Source organism: Odocoileus virginianus, chromosome 6 (genome assembly GCF_023699985.2).
Source record: "Odocoileus virginianus isolate 20LAN1187 ecotype Illinois chromosome 6, Ovbor_1.2, whole genome shotgun sequence".
NCBI classification, from domain to species: domain Eukaryota; kingdom Metazoa; phylum Chordata; class Mammalia; order Artiodactyla; family Cervidae; genus Odocoileus; species Odocoileus virginianus.
Genome location: NC_069679.1, coordinates 87,340,210 through 87,362,716, shown reverse-complemented (window position 1 = coordinate 87,362,716; position 22,507 = coordinate 87,340,210). Strand labels below are relative to the sequence as shown.

The following is a 22,507-nucleotide window of genomic DNA, read 5'->3' as shown; positions in this document are numbered from 1 at the left end:
TACCTTACAGTTTTATGATTCATGTGTCAGGGAAGAGAATGTAAAATGGCATGGAAATTTAAGCTAATCTATTCATTTGAGGAGGATTTATTTTCTGACCACAGGTGGACTTTTACAAAAAGTGGTATGAGAAACACAACTCTTGGATTTGTGGGACTGTTTTATGTGGGCACAGGGAACTACCTCCAGCATCTACTGCACATTCTTCTCCGCAGTGAATATTTGATTCAATGTTAAGAGAATACCTATGGGGTTGACGGTGTTCTGGAGCTTCCTGCCCACCCGGGCACGTAGGGGGCTGGGAGAGGCTGTGGATGGTAAATCAGGGATGGAGCCCTAGAGCGTTTGACACCTACTGGGCAGATACGACTTGCTTTTCTTTGGGGCTTCCCTGGTGTCTCAGACAGTAAAGCGGCTGCCCGCAATGCGGGAGACCCAGGTTCAATCCCTGGGTGGGGAAGATCCCCTGGAGAAGGAAATGGCAGCCCACTCCAGTGTTCTTGCGTGGAAAATCCCATGGATGGTGGAGCCTGGTAGGCTACAGTCCATGGGGTTGCAAAGAGTTGGACACGACTGAGCGACTTCACTTTTCTTCTAAATAAGGTGATCTAGGGATGTCCTTCGCAGTCTGGTGGCTAAGACTTTGCCTTCCATCGCAGGAGGTGCAGGTTTGATCCCAGCTGGGAAGCTAAGATTCAATATGTGAAAGCCAAAGTGGCTCCGTGGTGTCCGACTCTTTTCGACCCCATGGACTGTAGTCCATGGTGTTCTCCAGGCCAGAAGACTGGAGTGGGTAGCCTTTCCCTCCTCCAGGGGATCTTCCCAACCCAGGGATGGAACTCAGGTCTCCCACATTGCAGGTGGATTCTTGACCAGCTGAGCCACAAGGGAAGCCCAAGAATACTGGAGTGGGTAGCCTAGGCCTTCTCCAGGGGATCTCCCAACGCAGGGATTGAACTGGTGTCTCCTGCATTGCAGGGGGATTCTTTACCAACTGAGCTATCAGGGAAGCCCAAGATTCAATAAAGACTGTACAAATGGTCCACATTAAAAAAAATTAACAACAAGGTATTCCAAAATGAAACTACTGTTGAAACTTCCCTCTGAGTGATGCCCATCTATAGTGCCAACCGCCCAGAGACGCGGACTGAAGTCTCTATCTTCCAGGGCGATCTTCTTTTGATGGTGGCTCATATTAAAGGCTTCCCTGGTGGCTCAGTGGTAAAGAAACCGCCTGCCAAGGCAGACGACCTGGGTTCGACCCCCGGGTTGGGAAGATCTCCTGGAGAAAGGAATGGCTACCCACTGCAGTCTTCTGACCTGGAGAATTCCACGGACAGAGGAGCCTGGCGGGCTGCAGTCCACGGGGTCCCGAGGAGTCTGACACGACTGGAGTCGGACTCGTACTGAAGGCTGCTCCTTTCTCAGAGGGGCGCCCTCTGGCTGTATTCACACAGAGCCCTAGACCATCTTTGGGGCCTGGGGCAAGGCAGGCTTGCAAATGCCCTCCCCCAGCCCCCGGGCTGCCTGGCGGGGCCCAGGTACCCTGGTGGGCGGCTTGCCCCTGTGACAGCTGCAGGAAGCCACCTGCGCTTGGCGCCCCCCAAGGCAGAGGAATCAAATGCCGCTGGTGTGAGGGTTTACTGGATGTTCTGCTATTACATTTGAGGAGCCCTGGAAGCCTTGGGGTCATTAACCTGGAGCTCTGAAACTAGAGATCAAAAGTGCCAATGAACTACCTTGTTTTCTGGGGTTTTTTTTTTTTTTTTTATGGGGATGATTTTAAAGTCTTTATTAAATTTGTTGCACTATTACTTCTGTTGTTTATGTTCTGGTTTTTTTGGCCACAAGACATGTGTGATCTTAGCTCCCCAACTGGAATCGAACCTGAACCTCTTCATTTGGAAAGTGAAGTCTTAACCAGTGGACCGCCAGGGAAGTCCCCCCAGTGAACGACTTTGGATGATAGTTCAACTTTTGTCTGTTTGAGGAGCGCAAGCTCTTCCAACAGTTGAGACATCTGTATAGTTCATTTTTTTTTTCAGAATCCCCAAATATTTTCCAGTATAAAAAAAAAAAAAACTCCAAAAAACACCAGTCTAGGCCGTGTTTCCTTAACTCTTTCCTAAGAATAGAAAAACAGAGAAACCTAGACGTTGAGCCCTAGGCCGCACTAGTCATTCAGACGTAAATCCTGGCTGTGCTGGTAGGGAACGCAATTGCTTCCGTTTGAAGGGCCAGGAAATTGATTTGGAAAAAAGTAAATTTGAGGGATTCCCAAATAGTGGCAGCATGAAATGAATAACAGAAAAATGGAGGTACAGACTGCTCCTAGTATTACCAATCGTAAATGGTAATAGGATTGCCAGGATAAACTGCCTGGGGCAGAGCTCGCTGGGAGTCTCCGCTGCCTCGCTGTTACTGACGCTCTCAGTGGTCACGGGCTGAGAGCCGGTCCCTAGGCTGCTGTCCAGCCTTAGTCCCTTCCAGCCTTCCCTGTCACTCCATCTCTTTCTGGGGCACCCGGGGGCCTGTCCCAGGGTAATAAATACTGTATCTTGGCCCCGGGGGATGTCGCTAGGCCTGTGCTCTTGCTGCTGGCTCTGCCCAGATTCCTTTCCTCCCACCCTCCCAGCTTGAATCCCAATTCTTCCAGAAAACCTTACAGATCTCCCCCCTCTTGCACTCATTGAGATGAGTTTTCCATCCTTTCCATCATGTGTCCATAACAGTTGGTCTTCAAATTGTAGCACTTCTTTCACTATATTAGGATGAGTTGTATCTTTTCTTAATTGTGATGTAAATGTGTCAAAGACACAGGACCTGGTTTAAGTACTTCCGTAGCTTTGGCCAGACCTAGAACAGTATTTCAAACTTGTATTTCACTGAATTCTTAAAGACTCCCAAAGATACGCATCACCAAACAATCAAGCCTCAAAGACGTTGACCACTGTCTTCTGCTCAAAGACAGTCTGTTGGATACTGAGATTCTTAAGTCTGTGTCTGTCACAGCACCAGGCATCAGAACCAATTCAGCCACATTCAGATGCTTCCAAGCTTTTGGCTGTTTGGCATCATCCAAACACAAACCAGGTGGATGGTTGATAATTTTTTTTTAATCTGCTTGGAATCAAAGATTTTAGAGCCAGAAGGAACCTCAGGGAGTTAAACTCATGTTACAGAGGAGAAAATTGTGAACGTGAACTGGTTGGTGACTTTTCCAAATGCACTTGGTTGATTAGTGACCCAGGTGTGGAGATCCGGCTGGCCACCTCTCTCCGTGGCCCTGCCTCCCGAGCTGTGGCTTTGGATTGCACTGAAGACCAAACTAGTCAGTTTCCTTTCTGCCCCGAGCTGGGACTGGCTGGCCTTCGAGTTGCAAGCACCGTCATCCGACAATAATCCCCTTAACCTCTCTCTGCTAAAGGCTGATATCACTGGGATAGAATTAAAAACAAAAGTAGACTGAGAGTTGAACTCAGGGGGACGGAGAGCAATGCTAACAGTTCATTAGCCATCGCTTGCTGCAGCTACAGCAAGTGCTGGATTCCATCAAGTTCAGACCCTTAAAAAGAGTGGAAAAAAGAAAGCACATACTTTCCAGGGCCCGGTGCTGCACGGCCGGCCAGCTGGGCGTAGCACCATGGCAAAAAGATCTCTTCAGTTGCAGAAATTCGAGACCCCGAGCTTGCATACGGAGCTGTGGTGGCAACCGGGCCTGCTCGGGCATTACTTCTGCCTGCAGTTCTATCAGACTCAGCTCCTATGGGAAGCCCATTAGCGTCTAAAGAAAGAACCAGCCCTCCAGGTTGACATAAGGAGCAGGCTGATGTGTGCGTGTGCGTGTGTGTGTGTGTGCGCGTTTGTGTGTGTCTTTAAAGGCCTGTGTCCGAGGTCAACAGCCTTTTTAAGAGAACTCTTGGTTTTCTATGTAAACGTGTACTTCCTCTGGCCCAGAGTTAGCCTGTTAAGGGAATAAAGCACAATTCAGATTTCTGAGTTGGAAGCCTGATTAATCTCTCTGCCAGTTACATATGGAAATAAATTAGTAAATGGTCCATCTGGGACTAAACTACTGCAGAGATGATAAATTATCTGCATCATATGTCTGTGTTGCCGCAGACTGAGTCGTGCTCACCAGGAGCTGCTGAAAGATATCTGGATGCTCTATCGTGGTCAGAGGAATAAAAGTTAAAAAAAAAAAAAAATAGAAGTGAAAAATATACTTTAAAAATTTAGAAGTGAAAAATTTACCTTGAAATGTCTTTTGGGAAGATGGTTTGGTTGATGCCAAGTTTGTGCCTTAGAACTTTGCTCTGTCTGCAAATATTTAAAAGGAGAGTCTGAAGGGCATAAGAAACATTTTACTTTTATATTTTCAAAGGCCAAAACAATAACACGTATTGATTGGTACTCAAATGTCTCAGCGAGTATAATTATACGTACAATAAAAATATACCCCTGTGTAATACTGCACTTTATAATTTTCATAGCAACTTCTTGTCTATTTTCTTATTTAAATTTCAAAGGAGGTGAGGCAAGTCAGTGTCTCTAATTCTTGATGGATGAAAAACTGAGGTTTATAAAGCGGCTGATTCTGATTCCAGCTCGGTCTCCATCAGAGCTGTGCGTGACATCAAAAGCATTTTCAGTTCTCCGTCATTCATCTAGCAGCACCAGGAAATAAAGCCTGCTATTTATGTCAGTCTTCTGGAAGCCAAAGTCATACCTTCTTGATCATGAAAAGTAGTTTTCCTTTTCTCTCTAATTGGAGGTGTTGAGTATTGGTTTAACTTTTGGGGCATGGTTTTTCGTTTTGTTTTGTTTTAATGACGATACTTGCAGCTAACATTGATTTTTTTGGAAAATATTTACTTATTTGGCTGCGTCTGGTCTTAGTTGTGGCGCGCAGGAGATTTCTGTTGTGGTACTTGGGCTTCTCCAGTGGTGGCACGTGGGCTCTGGACCTGACGGGCTCAGTTGCAGGACACGGACTTAGTTCCCCGACCAGGTGTTGAACCCTCATCCCCTGCATCGGAAGGTAGATTCTTAACCACTGGACCAACATGGAAGTCCCTGGACATATTTTAATTTTTTTAATTGAGGTGTGATTGACATAAAAGTATAGTAGTTTCAGGTGTATGATGTTTCGGTATTTGTATACATTGCAGAATGATTGCAATGAGTTGACTTGACATCCACCACCTTTTACAATTTTCTATTTCTTGTGATGAGAACTTTTAAGGTCCACTCTTGGCAGCCTTCATATGTGCAGTGTGGTCTTAACTGTAGTCACCCTGTTGTTTGCAGTATCTCCAAGGCTTGCTTTTAACTGCACCTTTTGACACCCCTGCACCCCTCTCCCCCAGCCCCTGGTTTATCTGTTCCTTTTGGCTAAAGCACGTCCTTCTCCACTGGAGTTATTTTATAAACTAAAACCACCCATGCCCTCGGGGGCATTTTAGATGTGGTAATATATTGCCCCTTTGCAGAATGGCCTGAGGGGACTGTGGTATCCAGATTGTTACCCTACTTTAAAATTTTCTTTTGGGCCTTCCTCCAGGGCAAACCTTCCGTCGTTCATCCTTGAAGCAGCCTTTGAGATGCCCCCCTCTAGAAAAAGCAGTCCTAAAAGTACGGAAAAACCAGACTGGACTCCTAACTAATTCAGTCACCCGGTTTCTCTGACATCAGCTTCTGAGCACACTCAGCAGGTGCCCCGGGTGGTCCCCGTGCCAGGAGGAGATGCCCCGGCCCCTCGCGGCGACTTGTCTGCTCGGCAGTGACCTTGTCTCACCCAGGTCACCTCCAAGTTGCTCACTTTTCGGTCAGACCTGGCTCCTCCGTGCATCTGAACAGCTCTCTTGCCTTCTCACCTCTGGGCTTTTGCTCCAGCTTTTGCCTGTTCCCTGCCTGTAAAAATCCTGTCTGGATCTCAAGACCCCTATGACTGTCTCGATGCTTTTCCTGACCTGCCTCCGTGCCCCGGAGGTCTCCTTTGTAACCGTCTGATGGTCTGTTAGAGGCGACACACAGTTGAACTCTGTTCGAGGTGCCTGTGTGTCTGTCTCCCGCTGCACTTGTTGCTCTCGTTGTCACTAAGTCGTGTCCGACTCCTCGCGACCCCATGGACTGTAGCCCACCAGGCTCCTCTGTCCATGGGATTCTCCAGGTCATCATTTCCTTCTCCAGGGGATCTTCCGACATGGACTGAGGAGCCTGCGGGGTCACAGTCCATGGGGTTGCAAGACTGTCGGATACGACTTAGTGATTAAACAGCAGCAAATACCTGTCTTATCTCCCACAGAAGACGGTACACTTCTCCAAGGCAGGGATTTCATCACCGTGTTTCTGACCCTTCCTCCCTCCCTACCCCCGAGCCTAGTACTTTGTCCTTAATTGAAGATTAAGGTGCATTAGAGCTGGGAGCTTTAAGAAAAATACTCACTTGGCTGCCCCGGCCTTCATTGTGGTCTCTGGATCTTCAGTTACAGCTCGGGGATCTGGCTCCCTTACCAGCAATTGCACGCTCGCGCCCTGGGCTGGGAGCACAGGTCTTAGCGGCCGGACCACTAGGGAAGTCCCTCTGGAGTAGGATAATTTTCCTTTGCAACAAGAGACTCAGTGTCTTTGGATGGGTAGATAAATTAATGATTTGAGGTATATCCGTGTTCCCCTAGGATGGCTTGTTAAAGCAGATCCCTGGGACCCACCTCCTGACATGCAGATGCAGAGCCTTGTGGGCGGAACCAAGGATTTGCAATTCCAACAGTCAGGATGATACTGCTGCTGCCATTTTGGGGACCACTGTTTGAGAGTCCACTGACTCAATGAATTTATTTCCTAACATTCTCACTCTAAGGCTCATAGGCTCACACCATTCTTTTCCTTTTTTTTTTTTTTTTAATATCTTTTTGGAATCTTATCTTTCGGCTGCAACGGGCGGCATGTGGGATCTTAGTTCCTTGACCAGGGATGGAACCTGTGCCCCCTGCACTGGTGGCGTGGAGTCTTAACCACTGGACCACCGGGGAAGCTCCCTCATTCTTTTCACGAGAGAGTCACTGCTGTCTCTTCCTTGAGGTGTAGGCCAACAAAATATCTTCCACCAGGAATTATTATGCTCCTGGACTTCCCTGATGGCTCAGTGGTAAAGAATCTGCCTGCAATGCAAGAGACACGGGAGACCCAGGTTCAGTCCCTGGGTCGGGACGATCACTGGAGGAGGGCATGGCAACCCACTCCAGTATTCTTGCCTGGACAGTCCCCGTGGACAGAAGAGCCTGGTGGGCTACAGTCCACAGGATCGCAAAAGAGTCAGACACGACTGAAGCAACCGAGCACACATGCATCTCATGTATCAGCTTTTCTATCCTGTAAGATTAGTGGTTGACTGTGGCCTCCAGACTTGCAGTCCACATGTGAGCTTCAGCTTGATGGGATCTTTTTCTCCAGAAATAGAGCCGGAGTAATTTTATTTAACAACAACAGACTAGAGAGTCGTTGACTTTGCAGCCTGTCCACCTGGTCTACCCGGAGGATCAAGGTTGGGTTCGTGTGGCGGGACACTGGCCTTGAATGCTTGCTGGCACTCTGATGTTTTCCCTTTATATAGATGCGTGTTTCATTGGCAGCTCTGGTAAAATAAAATGATCTCACAAATGTCTCAATGGCAGCTATAGTAAAATAAGATGATCTCACCGTGTCTGTAGCATGTATTTTTAAATCTCTGGCTTCTTTTATGCCCCATGAGGCAGTTTCAAGAATACTCCATCGTGAAAGACTTGATGCTTCAATAACTTTCCCAGAAATAAAGAGGTGCCGTTGCAATTGACTTCTTCATTGAAGTGTGTCGTGCTTTAGAGAGGTAGGCTAGAGATGATGTTCCCTGTGGTTGAGAGGGTTTGCTCTCCTCTGCTCTAATCCCGTCTTCCCTCTGCTCCTCTCCACCAGCCACTAGACGCACCATCTCCTGGAAGACCAGCGTTCTTGTGATCATGGAGGCCTCTCTGTCCTTTCTGTGACTGGAGCAATGCTGACCGTGGTTTCCTGGACCCATTCTGACTCAGGTAACCACGCCGTGCCTTCCCCAGCTGGTTTACGCCTCATGGAGATTACACTGAATAAATGAAATACCAAAGCCATATTTAAATGCAAATGCCAGATTGATTGCTTTTCCAGCAATTGATGTTCTCTCCCTCTTCTTCCCGATCTTCTTAATGATCAATTTATGCAGCTGATCAAACTGACAGTGTGGTCAATCAGTTTAGGCATTAAGATAATAAGAATGTTGAATTACGTCTTTATTTAAAACTTTGGTGTGTGTCATAGACACAGGAAGACGTAGGAGTGTCGCTGGGAATTTTCGTATAGAAACTAGCTTCTCCTGTACACGGTTCCTCTAAATCATTTTCTTGCCCATAATATTGGGTAGGCCAAAAAGGTTGTTTGAGTTTTTCCAGCAGATCTTAACGGACGAACTTTTTGGCCAACTCAATGCTGTGTTTCACCTGAATTATAGTAATCTCCCTCATGTTGGACCTTTGAATTGAGTTTCATGAATATGATTAAGTAGCTGTTTTGTGTGCTCGGGACAGATGGGGATAAAAAACTATAAGATGTATAAAAATATAAGGTATATCCTCAGGCAGCTCACACTTGAGCCAAAGAGCCTAGACTCGCTGGTAAGACAATGGCGGGGGTGCTCAGCTGCTGGCTGGGGCTGTGTGCTGGGTGGCTCTCTGGTTCAGGGAATGAGAAGACTGAGGACTGGGGCTGAAATACTTAGAGGAGAGTTCATGGAGGACGGCGGGTCTCCAGCGGGCCTTGTCACTGGGGTCATTCTGCCGGAGGGAACAGGATCCGCCTGGCCTGATTGATGGCAGGAGTGAGCCCGCCTTGAGCCTGGCCCGGGAGAGCCCTGGTGCCTGGACCAGTCGGATCTTGGAGGACCCCGAGCCTCTGACCCAGCCAGAGCCAGGCTCCCACTCTGGGCCTGGCCCCCTGAAAGTTCCCCTGGGGACCCCCTGCCTTGGCTGCCTTGGCTGACAGCTGCCTCCAGGGGACCCTGGTCACCCTGCACCCTGGCCAGCCTTCTGCCTCTTCGGGCTTGTCCATGCCTGGCCTCTGCTTGTCTACTGAGTGTCTGCCCGTCCACACCTGCCCCTCCCCTCCACGCTCTGGCTGGAAGGCGTGGCTTGACGGGGCCCCCGAGATGAACCAAGTGCCCTGTGAGATCAGGGCCTGGTGATTCCCAAGGAGCTGATTCTGAGCTGAGAAGTGGAATGGAAGGGAGGGTGGGAAGCAGGAGCCAGGAGCATGAGTCTGCAAGTTGATGCCAAGACTGTACCAAGAGTTCTGAAACCCAGGATACGGGGAGGGCCTCGGGACTGAAGCTGTAGCCGTGGTCACAGACGGGAGCCCGGCGGGCTGGTTCATTTAGCGATGGCCCAGCGGACCCTGCCCGCACTTAGCTCTTTTGGATCCAGCAGTGGCTGCTTTCCAGGGCTTGAGGCTGCTGCTCATCCCGGCAGCTCTGCCTAGCCACACTCACCCTGCTTCACTGTGCTCTGTGAGACCAAGCGCCTGGCAGACCCAGGAGCTCCGGCCTTCCTGGATTCAGACCTCTGCGTCCCTGGCTTCCAGGAAGTGGAAGAACTGGAATAGCAGAACTTCTGTTCTCCTCCCATGAAAGCAGTTGCTTAATCTGTTGTTGCCCTACCTTTGCTAAGCTTGGGTGGGTCAATGATGGCCCGCCAGGCAGGTGAGGCTCACTCCTTGTTGCTGGGGGTGGACATGCCGACATGGTTTTTATGCTTTTAGGTGATTGGAAAAAATTAAAAGAAGAATAGCATTTTTTTCTTCATAGAAATGATATAGAATTCAGATTTCAATGTCCCTCAGTTAAGTTTTGGGGACTTCACATGTTGGGCTAGTGGTAAAGAATCCGCCTGCCAATGCAGAAGATGTGGGTTTGATCTGAGTCAGGAAGATCCTCTGCAGGAGGGAATGGCAACCCACTGCAGTATTCTTGCCTGAAGAATTTCATGGACAGAGGAGCCTGGCAGGCTACAGTCCGTGGAGTTGTAAAGAGTCACTACTGAACGATTGACCACATGTGCAAATTCAGTTTTATTGGAACACAGTGAGTTCAGTTCAGTCACTCAGTCGTGTCCGACTTTGCGACCCCATGGACTGCAGCACGCCAGGCCTCCCTGTCCATCACCAACTCCCAGAGCTTGCTTATACTGATGTCCATGGAGTCAGTGATGCCATCCAACCATGTCATCCTCTGTCGTCCCCTTCTCCTCCCGCCTTCAATCTTTGCCAGCATCAGGGTCCTTTCAGATGAGTCAGTTCTTCACAACAGGTGACTAGAGTACTGGAGTTTCAGCTTCAACATCAGTCCTTTCAATGAATATTCAGGACTGATTTCCTTTAGGATGGTTGGACCTCCTTGCAGTCCAAGGGACCCTCAAGAGTCTTCTCCAACACCACAGTTCAAAAGTATCAATTCTTCGTCGCTCAGCTTTCTTTATGGTCCAACCTTCACATCCATACATGACCACTGGAAAAACCATGGCTTTGACTAGACGGACCTTTGTTGGCAAAGTGATATCTCTGCATTTCAGTGTGCTGTCTAGGTTGTTCATAGCTTTTCTTCCAAGGAGCAAGCGTCTTTGAATTTCATGGCCACAGTCACCATCTGCGGTGATTTTGGAGCTCCCCAAAATTAAGTCTCTCACTGTTTCCAGTGTTTCCCCATCTATTTGCCATGAAGTGATGGGACTGGATGCCATGATGTTAGTTTTCTGAATGTTGAGTTTTAAGCCAACTTTTTCACTTTTATCAAGAGGCTCTTTAGTTCTTCTTCGCTTTCTACCATAAGGGTGGTGTCATCTGCATATCCGAGGGTATTGATATTTCAAAGATGAGCTTCTCCATCTTTGGCTACAAATAATACAATCGATCTGATATCAGAACATAGTCATGCTTTTTCATTTCCAGATTATCTTTTCCATTACAAAGGCAGAGTTGAATAGGTGGGTCAGAAACCATAAAGAATTTACTTTCTGACCCGTTACAGAAAAAACTTGCCCTTCTCTGGCCTAGGCAGTTGCATAACACAAGTGTTTGCAGAATTTGAGGGGTAGACCTTTTTCCTTCATAAAGAAAATACGGGGGCTTCCCTGGTGGTCCAGTGGCCAAGACTTCACCCTCCAATGCAGGGGGTATGGATTTGATTCCCGGTCAGGGAACTAGATCCCGCATGCCTCGCAGCCGAAAACCAAAACATAAAATACAAGTAGTATTGTAATATATACAATAAAGGCCTTAAAAATGGTCCTCACCAAAAGAAATCTAAAAAAAAGAAAAGAAAATAGGATGGAAGGTTGAGTAGGATTTGAATAAGCCAGAGAGGATGAGAGGAGTCTTCTAGACTGAGATAGAGAATTGGTCATCCTCTGTTGGATCTTTCTGTTCATCTATTTAATTTTCAGTTAAAGCTAGATTTGACATTGAGGCTGTTTCATTTCAACAACCTAATTATTAGGGTTATCTTTAAAATGAGGTGTCCAGACTTCTTGGGTTAATATAGATGTTGGAACAAATAAACACCAAATTAAAATGTACCCTGAATTTTGGAACTTTTTTCACTTGGCACCGGGTATGAACTATTTTATTTTAAACCAGATAAACATTTTGTTTTAAATTGAGTAAGCATTGAAGACTTGCCATGAGTAAGCTATGGCATTTAATCTTGGCAACATTTTCCCAGTCTGGTGGGATTTTATGATACTGTTGAGTGAAAACTGGTGAAAGCTGGAGATGTGGGTTCTAGTCCTGCTAACTTGCCCAGCCAAGGCAGGCTATGTCATATCCCAGGGTAAAGAGTACACCCCCAGCCTCGGGGCTTCGTGCAATAAGAGTTTATTTCTTACTCAGGCAGAGTTGGATTGCACCAGTGTGGCTTTGCTGCCTCCAGCTTCTGAGGTTTCCTGTCTTCCCCATCTTGTGACACCTCCGTCTCAAAATGTTGCTTCCTGGTTGCTGCGATATGTGAAAAAAGAGTGAGAACACACACCCATTCTTAGGTGGCTTAGACCAGAAGTGACTCAGACCAGTTCCACGTTGATAGTCCATTGGCCACAACCAGTCACGTGCTTCTTGTTGCTAGGAGACTGGGAAGGAGGGAAGAGCAAGAAGGATGCTTGAGGCCCTGCCTGCCCCTGCAACACTGGGTCACTGTGGGAAAGCTCAAACATTATCTGTCTTTTGTCTGCTCTTCATTAAAGGCTAATTAACTCAGACCAATACTTTTTCACACAGTTTATGAAAGGCTCGAACAAAACAGTTTATGAAAGAACCATAAAAGGTATCGTGAGTTGTAAAATATGTAGGGTGTGATTGCTACCTTACTTCTTTACTGGGTTTTGAATGGTGAAGGACTGGAACTGTAATAGTCACACACGCCCCAGTATACCTGAGAGTACCATAGCGTTTGCCAGTTGACCCGACGTATTATGATACAGCCCTCCCTTTCACACCCGGAAATATGCTGGTATGGGCAGTGCATAGATATGATCACCCCAGCTTCACCCCACTGGTCATCCTTGTAGATTAATGTCAGCTACTGTTTACTGAGCCTCTTCCAAGAGTCATGCTGTTCTACGCTTTTGCCTTCCTGGTTTCATTTAATAGCCCAAACAAACTTGTGGAGTAGGTGCAAGTAATCTCATTTTAAGATGAGGTAACAGGCAAGGAAGGTTTAAATTCTGCATCATCACAGCTAGTGAGTCGCGCTGCTTTGCTCTGTGCCCCGGTCTGTCTTACTGTTGGGCAAACTCCACGTGACTGCCTCACTCACCCTTCATGAGGGTTGTGTCCTCGACCACATGGGGCCCCGCTTCCCTGACACTGGCTTTGGAGTCTGTTCCCAGACCACCCACTGGGAGAAGGTCACCACCCTGAGTGGGGAGCCCAGTCCTTTAGGACCCCGATGAGAAGACGCGCCGTGACGTCATGAAGGGCTTCTCTGGAATCAGCAGACCGTGGGACCAGGGCTGGCGAATGCGCTCCTGCCATTCCGTCCGTCTTCACTCTCTTCCCGATGTTGACAATTGCGGCTTGTTTTCAAAATGGGCACTGCCTTTATATAGAGGAATAAAAGACTTTATTTTGCAATCTTGGGTGGAGCAGAACTTGAGCCAGCGGAGACTTGCCATGTGTGGTGCAGTTGATCCAAACAGGCATCTTCCCAACACAAACAGCGAGTACAAACCCAGCTCCATTTTCAGCAAGTTTATTTACAAATTTGTTTATTAGAAAAAAGAAAAAGTCAAACCACAACTGAGGACCAGTGTGCTTGCAGAATAACATCGGATAAAAACCCATCTAATCAGGAGACGGTTTTCATTTCCCTGGCTCCTGGCCTTCCGAATCACTGATTGTTGAAAACCGACCCTGCGGAATCAAAGGGAACAGACTCTGAAAAGTGGACCAACTGTATCAGAATCATCTATTGCATTGCTGGCTTCCAGAAACCCCCCCAGACAATTATACATGTGGTTTCTAAATGTTCAAAGAAAACTAAAGGAATTCCATTCTGAAAGAAGAATTAGATGGAAATTTCTAATCCCATCTCATAAACAGTATAGGAGTAACTTTAAAATATTCTGCTTTAAGCATGCATTTAATTTGTGCTTTGGGAACCAAATAATGTTGCTAAGATAAAACATTCTAATAATGATTTATGTAAATTTATTTGTACAAAGTAATGGTGTAGTTGCCTATAGCAAGTTGCTTGGAATAGGAAATGACATTTATGAGATCTTCTTTTTTTCCCCCCTCCAAATGAATACAATGGAGAAAATGAGAGACTCCAGAAAGGGAAAAAGAAATCCCTATTCAACACGGTGTCTGAGGGCAGAAGAGGCAGAGACAGCCTGACAGGTTAGAGCGTGTGCAGACAGTCCGGAAATTCAGTTCCGTGTGTCTTCCTGTGACCATCTCATTATTTGAGGCATTTGTGGGCCACGTAAAGAGTGTGTTAGGCTAGAACCCTTTATTTTTAATCATAAACTGCTCAGACACTAAAGCTCTTTCCGAATAGCCAACAACAGATCACTTGTTGTCAAAGTGACCCGAGAGACAGGGTACTTAGAACATGGAGGGCCAAGGGGCCAACTGTAATTAAAAACTGGGCAATTAATCTCAGTTCCCAGTTACTTTAATGTCAGGGGAAGTTATGCTTGAGTTGTAAGTGGGGCCTGAATGTTAATAAACCAAACAGAAAACTCTCCCAAGGACTGATTCATCCACTGACTGAATGTCCTGTGAAAGCGTGGCCTCTGGTCAGGGTACTTTTGGTGAAGGGACCCAAGGGCCCCAGGGGGATGTTAGGGACAAGAATATCAGCCAGAGTTTCAGACTCCTGTCCTGCCTCTTTCTGGCTGAATGACTTCGGGTGTAGATTTCTGAGCTGTGGGCCCCTAGAAAATAATGGGCGGTATCTGAGCCTCCGTTTGCCCATCTGTAAAATGGGGATAGTGATATTTACCTTATAGAGTTGGACTGGAAACTAAATAAAATAATTCTTATAAAATATTTGGTACGGGGGAGGACGGTTGGGTAAAATGGGAAGGGAATTAAGAGAGGAAGACTTCTAGCCATGAAATCTTTAAGTCATGGGAATGTCATATACAGCACAAGGAATAGAGTTAGTAACACTGTAGTAATATGCGTGCTGACCAAGGTTTATTGGACTTGCCCTGGTGATCCTTTCATAAGGTATTTGATTGTTGGAATGCTGTGTTGTATCCCTGGAACTAATATAATGTTTTATGTCAACTACACTGCAATTAAAAATAAATAAATAAATGAAAGTTAAATATTTGGCACAGTGCTTGGCAGACAGTAAACACTCATTTTATGATAGCTCTTAAATGATGATAATTGTTCTGACTCAAGAATTATGGTTTTGACTGATAACTGGTAATGAGATTAAAATCCATTCATTAATGAGAATGAGTCGAAAAGATTTCTGAATCATTTGTTTCTCTGTCCTGAAAGATAGCAGAGACAGTATCAGAACTCATTCATTCATTCAACCAACAGTTCTGTTTTAAACAATAACCTATCTGCACGGGTTGCTCCGAGTCTTCGCTGCTCGGCGGGGGCTCCTCACCGTGGGGGCGTCTCTCGGGGGGAGCATAGGCTGGAGGTGCCAAGGGCTTCGGGAGTCGCGGCGCACGGGCTTCGTTGCTACACGGCATGTGGGATCTTCCCTGACCAGGGATTGAACCCGTGTCCCCTGCGTGGGCAGACAGATTCTTATCCCCTGTACCACCAGGGAAGTCCCAGCAAACAGTTCTTGAGGCTGAAGGCCCTGGCAAGCTGTTTGCCAAGAAGGGAGAGGCTGAATACGAGCTCTAGTCTCAAGGGATGAGCAAGATTTTCACGCAGAAGCCCTGAGCGGGACACTGTAACCCATGTGGGCCTCGTTTGCAAGAATCCATACATTGAGCTGGTCCACATCTTTAGTTGCAGAAAGCCCTGGTTTGGGTCCAGACTCTGCCTGTGGGTTGCCTTCAGAACCACGATCTTGGCCGGTGGAAGAGTAGGTTTGTGTCAAGAAGAATAGATGGAACCCTTTGGTCCTTGCTCCTTCTGCTGTCTGCCTGTGAAAGGAGGCGTTCGCCTTCTTCACACCTGTGTTCTTGGCCAGCGTAGGTCGGGCCACTAGGCTGAAAGTGTGAATGCATCCTTTTGTTAGAATTCATTTCTATCTCCCCTTTCTTACCAAGGGTTGAAAGGAATCCAATGTAAAATGTGTTGATTTTTCCTTTTTGGAGATGGCCATATAATTATATCACCTTAGAAAAGGTGTTTCACAGAAGTTCTCGGAAGGGAGATAAGGAAATGTGGATGATTCTCAAGTGAGATGAGGAAGTAAGTAATAATTCTCGGATTCGGGGTCTGTCTATTTCAGTGGTCCCCGAACACCAGGGGTCCTCCAGGGTGGATTCTGAGGGGCCTGCTTGGGTTGCCAGTCTGATGGGGTGGGTGGGGGGACAGACAGATATGTACAAATAAGAGTTCAAAGATGAGCTTCTCCCCAGTCCAGAGCAAAGAGAAAAACACGCGCGAGACAGCGCCTTCAGTATCCTTTACTAGGAAAAATTAAAAGTTGGAACCTATGCCTCTCCTGAAACCATTTTTGGAATCTTCTCCTGGTGCAGAACCACGATCTGGGAACCTCCTTGCCTCAGCTGCTCCTGTCCTGTCTCCCTGTTTTCTTGAGGTGCACAGCCTCTGGCTTATCCTGCTTATCAAACAGGAGGTGGGCACGTGTTAGGGACGTAGCAGCAATTAAGACTTCTCCGTCATTCAAGGAGGGGAAATTAAAGGCCTCTGGAATGATGATTTGTCCGCAGCACTGGCTTAAGAATACACAGTCTGGGAATTGCCTGGCGGTCCAGTGGTGGGGACTCCATACTTCCACTGCTGGGGGCGTGAGTTCGATCCCTGGTTGGGGAAGGAAGATCTTGCATGCTGTGCAGTGTGGCCAAAAAATGATTAAAGTTAAAAATTAAAGAATACACAGTCACACCTTTGTCTCCTTGTGGAAACCTGGCAGACCGCATTCCCCCTGCCTAGGCAGACGGTGGGCTGTTACTTCCTGGCAAAAAGTGCCGTATTGTGCTTTTTCCCTATAGTGGACCTTTCTGTGTCCACATTTATTTTACTCTCACTCTGGTATATGCCTGTGAACTCCCCGAATGGATATTTTGGTGTTGACCAGGAACGGAGTTGTCTGAGCTCAAATTCAGACTTGTGCTTATCTCAAAGCTGCTTGCAATGCAGGAGACCCAGGCTTGATTCCTGGGTCAGGACGATCCCCTGGAGAAGGAAATGGCAACCCACTCCAGTATCCTTGCCCAGAGAATCCCATGGACAGAGGAGCCTAGTGGGATATAGTCCATGGGGTTGCAAGAGTTGGACACGACTTAGCAACTCAACCCCCATATCTCCATCAGTGGTGAAAGCCACGTAACTCAGGTGAGAGGTTTTTGGTTTAATAGGAGAGAGTTAGCTTCAAAGGAATAATTGCAACTCAGAGCAGGGCCGTCTCCCAGAGTGTGAAGAGGAGATCTGTTTTGAAGCTGATACCCTTTGAAAGAGAATGGCGTCCGAGTTGCCCTCGTTAATATGGCGGCTCACGGTGAAAGAAGGGAAGGCGCTCTGCAAAGGGCAAGACACACGCCCAAGCCTAGGCCGTGGCCTCTCAGTGGCTGGACTTTTAACCAACACTCAGAACACTAGGAGAAGGTGGGTTTGTGAAATGAACACATCTCACGGCAAGTAAGTTCAGTCCACTTTTTTTGCATTTCTTTATTCTTGCTGGGAGCTGTGGAGACCTCACTGTCTTTGACTTTTTCCCTTGACTACCAGAGGATGTCATTACCCCAGAGAGAGAAAGCATATTTTTCCAGGTGCACAAAACGAGGCAGGGAATTGGTTGCAGTAGCTACTGGAAGGTCGAAATTACTTGCCAATTAGAATGTAATAGATTTTCTCTGTGGTTAGTTGGATCTGTGAATGGACAGCTTCTCTTGTGAATCAGTCTTAGGTGAACTGAAAGAAAATTGGGCAATGCTAAGTTCAGGGTGAGGACTGCATGGTTTATAGAGTGTTCCACTGGGTCCTCTAAGGTACATAAGGAGATGGTGTGCATTTTGTTTTTTGCAGAGTGGTGTGTGTGCATGTGATAGGGAGTTAGGTACTTGATAAATACTTCTAAATAGTGACAGCCTATTATTTGTATGGCACTTAACTTTATCCCTCACGTGAAAATACCTGAAACGTCATAAGAATCTGTTTTTGATATATATATATATATATGTATATTCCTGTAAGGCATATGTATATGTAAATACATATGTGCAATGTGTGTATAAATAGACCAGTGATATAATTTGATTCTGGGATAGTTTATAGGATTCATTGATTTCTTATGAAAATATCTAAATCACCCCTGTTGTAAGTGGTTCCCTTCTTTTGTTTTTGAAACATCTGATGAGCATTTCACTATTTTTGTAGAAATATATTTACCTATTTGGCCTCACTGGGTCTTCACTGCGGTGCTCGGACTCTGGAGTGCGAGGGTTTAATAGTTCTAGCCTGCGCTGAGTTGCCTCTCAGCCTGTGGGAATCTTGGTTCCCCAGCCAGGGATCGAAACTGCGTCCCCTGCATTGGAAGGTGGATTCTTAACCACAGGACCACCAGGGAAGTCGAGAGTGGCTCCTCTTTAATACCATTCAGTCTCCACTTCTTTTGAAATTCTTTTACCCAGCACACCGTAAGTAACCTCTGGATGTATGTTGCTTAACTGAACAAAAATGTCAACAACCTGCTATTTATTTTATTAAACAGCTTGAGCAGAGATGTTTGGTCTGATTGCTGGAAATTGTTAGCTTATCACCAAACTGCCCTGATGATTCTTATTATTCAATTTGCATTGCTTACGATGATAATTCTTACTGCATAAAAGAGCATGATGTTTTATTTGTACAGTTCTTTCATTAATAATTTAATTGACTGTTACATCCGAGTGGTTCTGCAGCATGCACATCAGAGTTCCTAGAGACTGGCCCCTGGGCACCTTGGGAAGTCAGAATTTAGATGTAAACTATAACGCTCAAGGTGCGGATATGGGTGGTCGGCGGGTTCTTTGGCCTTGACATCCAGGCGGTTGGCTGTACATTTCCCCTCATGTTTATTTCCAGGCATTTTATTGACTCAACCAGCTGTGACTCTGATCTGGTTATTTTAACAACCTAAGAAATTAGATCATAGTATAATTATTCAGGGGCTTCCCTGGTAGCTCAGCTGGTAAAGAATCTGCCTGCAATGCAGGAGACCCTGAGTTCGATCCCTGGGTTGGGAAGATCCCCTGGAGGAGGGCATGGCAACCCACTCCAGTGTTCTAGCCTGGAGAATCCCATGGACAGAGGAGCCTGGTGGGCTACAGTCCATGAGGTCGCAAAGTGTCGGACACGACTGAGCGACTAAGCACACAGCACACACATGGTTATTTTAATCACTAAAATGACTAGATTGATACTGATTTATAACTGAAATAGATAATGATGGCTAAAACAGTAAATCTGACCCCAAATGATGGAGTCAGTGGCTTCATATCTGCAGAATCTGTGTCTCTGGCGCCTGTTGTTCTGAAATGGGAAGGTTTTGTTGGTCACAGCTTAGCAAGAGTTCCAGGATGACACTGTAATTGTGTGAGACATATGTTTTGATCCATTTGCTGGAGGAAAACCTTGTGGATTCTTTTCGTGTAGGAGAGAACTACAAGTTTTGTCTCCATTCCTCTTGTAAATAAAATGGTGAATTGAAATATGACTTTGGAATCATGAGAAATAGGGGCAAACGTGACTTTGGGGGTGTCAGCCATAGTGATATTCAAGGAACTGGCTTTTAAAACTCTGGAGTCAACAGAGAAAGAGATCTGGCGAAGGAGTTTGCGTGTGGCCATTCCTGCCTGACATCCGGCTGGGTACTCGCGTGTGTCAATCAAGAGTGTTGTGCGGGGAATCTTCCAGCAGAAACTGGAGTTTGTTAACATCATTACCTTCTCCTCTACTGGTGGATGATGCATTTGGAGCGTGTTTTAATATCTAGCGTTGCACCTGGAAAGTGTTCACTGGGGTCTCAGGAGAAGAATTGGAGAGTTTAGGGGATTGTTTGAGAGCAGTTTTTATTTATTTTTTGGCCCCACTGTGCCACTTGTGGGATTTTAGTTCCCAGACCAGGGATTGAACTTTTGGAAAGGAGTTTGGTTTCTCATAATTAAAAATTGTGTCTACATCTGTAATAAACAGCTGGATTCCGAGTACTGCAAACCCTCTGGAAATACAGCATGTTACCAGTTCAGTAGAAGGTCATGATCTGGTAATAAAGCTGAAGCTCCAGTACTTTGGCCACTTGATGCAAAGAGCCAACTCACTGGAAAAGATCCCGATTCTGGGAAAGAGTGAAGGCGGGAGGAGAAGGGATCAACAGAGGATGAGATGGCTGGATGGCATCAGCAACTCGGTGGACATGAACTTGGGCAAACTCTGGGAGACAGTGGAGGGCAGGGAGGCCTGGCGTGCTGCGGTCCGTGGATCGCAGGGTCGGACGTGGCTTAGTGACTGAGCGACAACAGCAGCAACAACGCGATCTGGTGACTAAGTGATGCGTTTGTGTCACTGCGGGTAGACTAGGTTATGGAGTAACAGATACCCCCCAAACTAAGTAACAGATAGCCCCCCAGACTAAGGGGCATAAAACAATGAAGATACTGTTTCTTGCTCGTCCAGTGTATCTGTTGAGCTTGGCTGGGGGACTGTGGTCTAAGTCATCCTCATCCTCACTCCCAGATGGAGGCGAGGGAACACGCCCCAGCACCAAGGCTGAGAGAAAGGAGAAACTAGCAAAGCTCTTGCTGGCTCTTACATTTGTCCAGGAGTGACATGTGTCACATCCACTCACATTTTACTGGCCAAATCTAGCTAACAAAGTGGGGAAAACGTTGTATAATTGTGCACTTGAAGGAGAGAGGGCTGAACTGTTTATAGACAGCTGTATGATGCCCGTCGTATATAGCTTCAGTATTATTGATGTGTGCTCAGTTGCTGTCATATCTGACTCTGCGACTGTATGGACTGTGCCCACCAGGCTCCTCTGTCCATGGGATTTTCTGGGCAAGGAGACTGGAGTGGGTTGCTGTTTCCTTCTCTGGTGGATCTTCCCAACCCAGGGATAGAACCTACGAATCCTGCATTGGCAGGCAGATTCTTTACCACTGTGCCACCTGGGATGCCTCAATATTATTGATAGAACTCTAAAACCCTAGCTCAACAGAAGCAAGTGAGCAGAGCTTATGAGAGAATTCTTTGCATCCTTCATAGAAATGGGCCAGTCACCTGAAATGGACTTGCTTCAGCCCTTCAGCACTGTCCTTCCCATAAACTGGATGGGAGCGGCCGGGGGCTCTGGCCTCCCAGATTCCCGTCTCTCACACAGCATAGGCCACCTGAGCAAGCCTTTGCTGTGCTTGTTTGCAGGTGGACCATCTGGGGAGCCTCCAGCTGTCCCCGCTTTGGCCAGCCCTGGGCCCTCTCTCAGCTCCTCCTGCACCGACCTTCTGGACAGCCACATTCCTTGGTTTCCCCTTTTGGGCATTCACTGTGGACTGTCTCAGTGTTTGAAAGTCATCCTTTATACTTCACTTTCCTTCATGGGCATCTGAAGATTTCTTCTTGCAGAGACGAAGCCCCCTGGGTTGGGCTATTGCTCTGTGCGCACGGCGCATGGCGGGAGGTTGTTCCTCACTCCCGGCTCCCAGAGGCTCCCGTCGTCCTTGCCTCGTCTTCTCAGCATCTTCTGTCCCTCTCTGCCGGTCTGATCCAGGGCGTCGGCTTCAAGCCTGCCTGTTGGAACTGAACACTTGGCTCTGGGTTTGGGTTGTTGGTGTAAGGATTTCCAGCAGGGCCTTGGTTATGCTCTTCAAGGCCGCACAAGGAGTTTATATCCACAGAAGAGAGCCTTGCGGAGCCAGCAGACCCAGCTCTCTGGAATATAGCCAGGAGTTGTGCAGTGCTAAGTCACTTCAGTCGTATCCGACTCTCTGCGACCCCTTGGACGGTAGCCCACCAGGCTCCTCTGTTCATGGAATTCTCCAGGCAAGAATACTGGAGTGGGTTGCCATCTCCTTCTCCAGGGGATCTTCCCTGGAGTTAGGGAGAAACAAAAAATATCTCAGAGAACAAGAGTTTTCCTCCAATCTCTACACTAAACTTTAAGTTGATCATTACTTGTTTTGTGTTGTAAATGTAGCCACACTCTTAATTAATTTGGTTGCCTGAGTCCCAAGAAAACTTAGGCACAAAGAGGTTAAATAATTCACCTAAGGTCTCAAAGCTAAAGTGGTAGAACAGGTTCTGAGGATTCTAGACTTAGAAGGATAATCAGTGTTTGTGATGGTGGCAGTGAGATAAGGAGGCAGGTTGGACTGTATTTACCTTTTTTTTTAAAGAAAGTAGTAGGAAAATACATAATAATTATAGGACGAGTCCCTTCAAAATCTTTCCTTTTCTCCTTTGCGTTTAGCTTCCTTTCTTTTTTCAACTATTTGTACTGCCTCCTCAGACAACCATTTTGCCTTTTTGCATTTCTTTTTCTTGGGGATGGTCTTGATCACTGCCTCCCATACGATGTTATGAACCTAGATGGCATATTAAAAAGCAGAGACATTACTTTGCCTACAAAGGTCTGTCTTGTCAAAGCTATGGTTTTTCCAGTAGTCATGTATGGATATGAGAGTTGGACTATAAAGAAAGCTGAGCACTGAAGAATTGGTGCTTTTGAACTGTGGTGTTGGAGAAGACTCTTGAGAGTCCCCTTGAACTGCAAGGAGATCCAGCCAGTCCTAATCCCAAAGAAAAT

General features: G+C 46.7%; 1 protein-coding gene across 8 annotated transcripts in view; it reads left to right on the top strand.

Moving 5' to 3' along the window:
- Positions 1-22,507, top strand: part of FOXN3 (forkhead box N3) — a 435,192-nt gene that overhangs the window by 109,790 nt on the left and 302,895 nt on the right. For all 8 annotated transcript variants that reach the window (XM_070469776.1, XM_070469769.1, XM_070469771.1 and 5 more), the window contains one exon: positions 7,954-8,069. The gene's annotated coding sequence lies outside the window, so the exon portion shown is untranslated. The remainder of the gene's footprint in view (positions 1-7,953; positions 8,070-22,507) is intronic.